Source organism: Medicago sativa, chromosome 5, assembly GCF_051527215.1.
Source record: "Medicago sativa cultivar Bolivia chromosome 5, Bolivia_mono, whole genome shotgun sequence".
Lineage (NCBI taxonomy): Eukaryota > Viridiplantae > Streptophyta > Magnoliopsida > Fabales > Fabaceae > Medicago > Medicago sativa.
Genome location: NC_140753.1, coordinates 24791508 through 24797500, shown reverse-complemented (window position 1 = coordinate 24797500; position 5993 = coordinate 24791508). Strand labels below are relative to the sequence as shown.

Sequence of the window (5993 nt, the reverse complement as noted above, 5' to 3'; positions counted from 1 at the left end):
ATTGATTCTTGCTGTTCCTATTTTGTACTCTTAGGATTGTTCTGTTACTCTTTCTGATTACATGTCTTGTTTGCTGTATGAAATGTTATGTGAAATGGGTCATAATTTTTTTTTATGAAAGTTTATGTCTTTATGTTAAAATGGTGGTTGGAAAGTGATTTAGTGTATAGTTTGCTTCATGAGTTTTGCATTTGATTTAACTATGTTATGTTTTTGCATTTGATTTAGTGTAAATTTCACTACTCTGTTTAATTATTAAAATTGTTGTTTTGTTTACCCTTTTCAGAGCTGAAGACCTTCCATTGAATGAAATTGATGATCTTTATCTTCTTGATTTTGTTGGGCCACCTGGATTTGTTCAGGAAATCTCCACCAAAGTTCCAAGGTATTACTTTCTTTTCCATGCCGCATAGGTTTTTCTTTTGTCTCCATGTAATTTTATTTTGATTTTAGTCTTTGAATGGATTGTAGAGAATTTCACCTTTGGTCCTTTTTATTTCTTCTGGTCCTTGTAACATTATTTTTTTATGTTCAAATTAGTCCTTATCAGAGTTTTAAATAGCGATTGCGGTAACAGTTGCAATTGCGGAGAATTACGCAAAAATGTGCTGATGCTGCCACAATGGCGGTTGCATTGCACTTTCAGCAACATTAAAAAACTATTATTTCGCAGCTCAGATCGCGGTCGTGTGCCCCTATTTAAAACTCTGGTTTTTATGTGGTTTATAATTCAGGGACTAAAATCAATATGGTATAAAGTGCAACATAATCGTTTCTATTTTCAAAAGGAAGGTTGTTGAACTGTATATTGATGATTTCAAGTCACTCAGAAAGCATAAAGTGCATCTTTAGGTATGTAATGAACTAACTTTATATATTTTAGTTTATTTTGATGGCAAAATGACGGCCACCCCAAACTTTTTTGTCTGGCTCCGCCACTGTTTTGAAGCATTCAAATGTAAAATAAAATAAAATAGTATACTTGATTTTCATGGTTAAATAATGTTTGCATCAATATACAAATTTATTCTTATAACTGTCCTTTTTTTTTTCTTAGTCCTTTCAATTCAAATGTTGAAAGTAACGATCGAAGGCAGATATGGCCAATACAAAAGGCTTCTTTCAAGGGATAAAGATAAGAATATGGGCAACATGAGATGTTAGATGAACAGAAACTTGTGATATAAATTGTATGGATTTGATTAGTGTGCTTATAAATGAATCATTGTATTGGACCATGTCAATGTTGTTTGAATTAGAAACAAGACCCCATCTATTGAACTTGTCTTTGAATTACAAATGAATTGTACAAGAGTTCACATGGGAGACTTCAAAATGTAGACCAAAACCATAGAACATATTGCACATCACTGCGCTTATTTAGTGTGCGTTTTCCTACTAAGGCGACACATTCACATGCAAAATCTGATAAGAAAATTTAACACTCGCATGGGGTGATGGTCCATTATATTCTTATTTGATTATTGATTGGGGAGATAAATTTGGGACAGAAAGGGAGCATCTTCCTGAAAACATTCTCTCGTTTTCACAATGGTCATTTGTCACGTGACACTTGCCATGTGATGTGATCAAGATTATTGGATAAATCACAAACTTCATCTATACATTACATGCATCGTATAATTGATGTCTTATAATAATTGTCATATTCACAAAACACTACAAAAAAAAAAATTGTTTGAAAAATAAAGTTACTTTTATTTGTAAGGTAGTATTGTTTACTGGTGTATTTGGTAAACAATAAGACTAGTTTTGATTATTACAATCAGGATCAAACCAGAAATCATATGATATGTCGTGCAATCTTTTTCCATAAAATGGTTGAATGTTCATCATATTCATAGTCTGTTTTATGAACAAGATGAATAAAACTGTTTTGTATGAAGATAACTGTCTCGATGAAGGAAAATGCAAGTAAAAGACTTAAAAGTTTAAATGCAGAAACTTAAAGAAAAGTAAATTGCATTGAATTAAAGTAAATGTGGTTCGACAAATCTGATTACATACATTATGTGATTCTTTTCTTTAAACGCTGGTACTTTGAGTGCTAGAATTCTATAAATGATTTGTGACCCGTTTTTCTTATAAAAACTACTATATATACATAGAAGAAATAACTGCAACGTTTCTTCGACAAGAAACTGCATGTCTTCCACGTGTCTAGATACTTGAAACCAACATATTTACTAAATTAACTGCCTATCGAATTGTGGCTTGGGTCAAATGCTCTCAGTATCTGTTGAATTCAGCAACTCCCCAACATGGACTTAGAGAATTTGCAGCTTTGAACTGTACTTTACCCGTCGAAAATACATGAGATAAAATATTGACTAACTAGTATATATTATTTTGTTTTCAATTGTACTCTAATTTACATATTATCAAATTCCACATCATTTCTTGACATGATTATCAAATTAAACATGTAAAGAGAGAAACAATTATATTTGAATCACTTAAACATTCTTTTCTTATTATACTCAAATTTTTGTTTTAGTTGTAAGAAAATGTCTGATACATCAACGAAATTGTCTGATTACCAAAATTTTGAATTCTACTTAGGAAAATTATCTACATTTTATGCCAAACACTTCTCGAATACGACTACTTCAAGTGAGTGGAACTACAAGAAAAGAAAAAAAAGTCTGATTGCCCTTGTAATTTTGTTTATTTGTTTGTTTATGAGTGGAACTACAAGAAAAGAAAAAAAAAGTCTGATAACCCTTGTAATTTTGTTCATTTATTTGTTTAAATCTGTTATATATATCAAAGATTTTTTATTTTTTTTGAAAAAGTTATATATATCAAAGATTAATTACACATGAATTCAGTTATTTTGTTCTAAGTCCCTTTTTACCTACATTTTGAATCGGTCACAACTTCATGTAAGACCTAAAAGTATGTAAATGAAACTCCAAATTCAAATAATTGTATATAATCATTAATCAGCACTATCGTTGTCATATTTATTAAACTTATTTTATTGTGGGGTTGACTCTAGTTTTAAGTTATTCCCATTCCAATAATAATCCAAAATGCTCCATATGGCATACGGGTATCACAAATCGTTTTCATGATAATAAGAAGAGAAAGAAACAAAAATTACAAAACATTATTTAAGAATAGGGGTTCATGTTGCTTGATTTATATTTTTTTATGATGCAACATGTCGCTTGATTTTAAAGTCCTCATTATGACAACAAACATTGTGAGCTTGTCCTTTTTTTCAGTTCTAATAATGCACTATGGTTTTTAAGTTAGATATTATATCATAGATAATAAAAAATAGTGGTGTTAGGAACATTATCATTTTTAATAGGATTTAGAATTATTTGAAACTTTTTATTTTAAAAACAAAACATGTATTGAAATATGCGCATTACTTGCATATTTGGAGTTCAGTAATGGACTAATGGTGGTCCTTGGTCTGTGTTGGCTCCAGTGGCGGAACTGGGGGGTGGCAAGGGGGAGCCACCGCCACCCCATTGTTTGTGTGAAATGACTATTATACCCTTCATTAAATTTAATATTTTCCATTTCAATTTCACATTTGGGCATCCAATTTCTCTCTCATCAGAAGCCAGAAGGGGAACGCCTTTCTCTTCTTCTCCCAACCAACCAACAAAACAAATCGGGATCCATAATTTTTGTTCTTCTTTCTCCTCCAAGACGTGTCACAGATCTATGATTGTGCAAGGTTTTTTTCTTCTTCTGAATTTCTTCAATAAACTGTTTCTCTTTGTTTTGGTCTGACAACCAGATTTTGAACCTATCTGTTCTTAAGATTATACGATGAATTATTACTGATCTTTTATGGTAGGGGACTATTAGATGTCTTTTTGGATGAATTATTCAAATCTTGATTTCATTTGTATATCGTATATGCAGATTTTGAATCATGGGTTGCCGGAGAGATGACCTTGTTTCAACAACTAAGACCAGTGAATAAAAACGGGTTTCTTTTTGTGTTTTTCCCCCTTTATATGTTCATATAATTAGGATTGATTCTTGGATTGTTGTTTTGGAATAAAAACTTCTAGTTATAATTATCAGTTGATTGTTCTGTTCTGTTCAAAAGGATTGATTCTTGCTGTTCCTATTTTGTACTCTTAGGATTGTTCTGTTACTCTTTCTGATTACATGTCTTGTTTGCTGTATGAAATGTTATGTGAAATGGGTCATAATTTTTTTTTATGAAAGTTTATGTCTTTATGTTAAAATGGTGGTTGGAAAGTGATTTAGTGTATAGTTTGCTTCATGAGTTTTGCATTTGATTTAACTATGTTATGTTTTTGCATTTGATTTAGTGTAAATTTCACTACTCTGTTTAATTATTAAAATTGTTGTTTTGTTTACCCTTTTCAGAGCTGAAGACCTTCCATTGAATGAAATTGATGATCTTTATCTTCTTGATTTTGTTGGGCCACCTGGATTTGTTCAGGAAATCTCCACCAAAGTTCCAAGGTATTACTTTCTTTTCCATGCCGCATAGGTTTTTCTTTTGTCTCCATGTAATTTTATTTTGATTTTAGTCTTTGAATGGATTGTAGAGAATTTCACCTTTGGTCCTTTTTATTTCTTCTGGTCCTTGTAACATTATTTTTTTATGTTCAAATTAGTCCTTATCAGAGTTTTAAATAGCGATTGCGGTAACAGTTGCAATTGCGGAGAATTACGCAAAAATGTGCTGATGCTGCCACAATGGCGGTTGCATTGCACTTTCAGCAACATTAAAAAACTATTATTTCGCAGCTCAGATCGCGGTCGTGTGCCCCTATTTAAAACTCTGGTTTTTATGTGGTTTATAATTCAGGGACTAAAATCAATATGGTATAAAGTGCAACATAATCGTTTCTATTTTCAAAAGGAAGGTTGTTGAACTGTATATTGATGATTTCAAGTCACTCAGAAAGCATAAAGTGCATCTTTAGGTATGTAATGAACTAACTTTATATATTTTAGTTTATTTTGATGGCAAAATGACGGCCACCCCAAACTTTTTTGTCTGGCTCCGCCACTGGTTGGCTCTGTCCTTATTCTGCCAAAAAAACATGCTACTGAATAATTAGTTAGTATATTTTAGATATTAATTTATTTATATTATAATCAGCTAACCCTCATAATTCCAATTTCCACATGGAAGCCACTTAGCCACATAACAATCATAGGCTTGGTTTTTTTGGGACTCCACTTTGGTGCCATAGCTTGTGTGCCATTGGTGTCATAGCTTGCATCTCCACCACACACACACATCACACACACATCCCCACACACATCAATGGCCAGGATTTCCCCAATGGCACCAATGGCACACAAGCTATGTCATGGAAGTATTTTCCGTTTTTTTGTTGTCATCTGAAAGAGTCTTTTAAAAATCAAATTCAGTTTGAAACATATTAAAAAGAAAATTGATTAGTTTCTATATCATTTTATATTATTCGAAAAGCTGTATGTGACGAGGAAAGCGAGCTTAAAATCATTTGCATTGTGATAGCCAGCAACTAGATACTTTATTATTGTGCTAATCATTGAAATAATACAATGATAATTGATCTGGATAGGGTAATTTATATTATTTTGATTAAAAATATGTAAATTATATATCCTATAGAAATGGTATGCTAATTATGATATAATATACTTGTTAAACTAAAAAACAATAAACCTTTTGACGTTGAATTCGAAGACATGCTCTTTGTGGCCAGAAATGTGGAGCTGTCAATTTCGGTCCAACATGATGAAAATTGCTTTTCGGACATAGAATACTTCCAATTGACACATGGAAATGATCATTTTACCCCCAGCGGCAGTTAACAACCGCTACGTGCATTCAACCTCTTTTTCTTCATTTATTTATATAAAATCCGAATAAAATTCGAATAAAATCTAACGTGAATTCAAATAATTAAAATTCGAATAAAATCTAATGTGAATTCGAATAAATATTGCGTATCGAATAAGTAAATTATAAT

At 31.5% G+C, this 5993-nt stretch overlaps 2 long non-coding RNA genes across 8 annotated transcripts in view; both read left to right on the top strand.

Moving 5' to 3' along the window:
* LOC146921259 (uncharacterized) overlaps positions 1-1315 on the top strand; it is a 1954-nt gene extending 639 nt beyond the window's left edge. For 3 of the 6 annotated variants that reach the window (XR_015012061.1, XR_015012060.1, XR_015012058.1), the window contains 2 exons: positions 287-385; positions 735-917. This is a non-coding gene — a long non-coding RNA (uncharacterized LOC146921259). Of the gene's footprint in view, positions 386-734; positions 918-1057 lie in introns of those variants that run through there. The other 3 variants (XR_015012059.1, XR_015012056.1, XR_015012057.1) reach the window with 3 other exon arrangements.
* A 2134-nt stretch (positions 1316-3449) lies between these two features.
* On the top strand, positions 3450-5017 carry LOC146921258 (uncharacterized). Of its 2 annotated transcripts, none has more exons than XR_015012054.1 (3): positions 3450-3718; positions 3910-4485; positions 4835-5017. It is a non-coding gene; the product is annotated as an uncharacterized LOC146921258 (long non-coding RNA). The 2 variants fall into 2 exon arrangements; XR_015012055.1 differs by lacking the exon at positions 4835-5017 and having other exon boundaries at positions 3910-3976; positions 4387-4828.
* The last annotated feature ends 976 nt before the right edge of the window (positions 5018-5993 follow it).